The sequence below is a fragment of the Myotis lucifugus genome, unplaced genomic scaffold (genome assembly GCF_000147115.1).
Source record: "Myotis lucifugus unplaced genomic scaffold, Myoluc2.0 scaffold_41, whole genome shotgun sequence".
NCBI lineage: Eukaryota > Metazoa > Chordata > Mammalia > Chiroptera > Vespertilionidae > Myotis > Myotis lucifugus.
This window is the reverse complement of record NW_005871089.1, coordinates 3,120,727-3,121,879: the sequence shown is the minus strand read 5'-3', so window position 1 is coordinate 3,121,879 and position 1,153 is coordinate 3,120,727.

Sequence of the window (1,153 nt, the reverse complement as noted above, 5' to 3'; positions counted from 1 at the left end):
AAGAGGAACCCAATGTAATAATCTGAACAATAAAGATTTAATTAAAATAAAATAAAATAAAGTAATTGTTGATAAATATGAAAAAAAATAAAAATAAATAAATAAAAGTTGGTTCCCCTTCCCCCCCCCCCAAAAAAAAATCACAATTTAGCCTGGCCGGTGTGAGTCAGTGGTTGAGCATCAACCTATGAACCAGGAGATCAAGGTTGATTCCTGGTCAGGGCACATATCCCAGTTGCAGGTTTGATCCCCAGTGTGGGGTGTGTGAAGCCAATCAGTGATTCTCATTCATCATTGATGTTTTCATCTCTCTCTCCCTATCCTTTCCTTTCTGAAATCAATAAAAATATATTTTTGAAATCACAATTTATTTCCGAGTTTGAATTTTGCTGTGATAATATTTTGTTGATTCCAATCCTACTGCTGCTCTTGAGAAGTTTCTTAAAATAATCAGTGGACACAGGTTAGAAATTTTACTTGAAAAGAAAGGCAAGAAAACATTTTCTAAAATAAATTTATGTAATATATAAATTATTTATCTTTATCATATTACTTCTCTGCCCAAACATCACTGGCCCATCAAGAGAATTCTCAGACATGAGCAAGAGTAATAATATTCCATCAGCTTGAATATTTTGCCAACTTTGTCATATAAGAAACAGCTTTATATATTTTTTCATTTTTATTATGAATGCTTATTTGTAAAAATGGGAGACAAACATTTTAACTTGACTTTTAAAAATCCTCACCTTAGGATATGTTTATTGATTTAAGAGAGAGAGAGAGAGAGAGAGAGAGAGAGAGAGAGAGAGAGAGAAACATCTTGGTGTACTTTTTTTTTAAATCCTCACCCCGAGGATATTTTTCCATTGATTTTTTTTCCTTTTTTAGAGAGAGTGGGAGGGGTGAGAGAGACATATCGATTGGTTGCCTCCTGCACGACCCCCCCCCCCCCCCCAAAACATTTTCCGAAAATCCAGGCGGGGAGGAGCCTGTAACTCCAGAATAGGCCCTTGAACAGAATGGAACCCCGGAACTTTCAATTCGCAGCCCGAGGCTCTATCCACTGAGGCAAAACAGCTTGGGCATCTTGGTGGACTCCTCACCAATTGAGCCACCCAGGGAGGGTGACAACTTTGAAACATGTAAACAC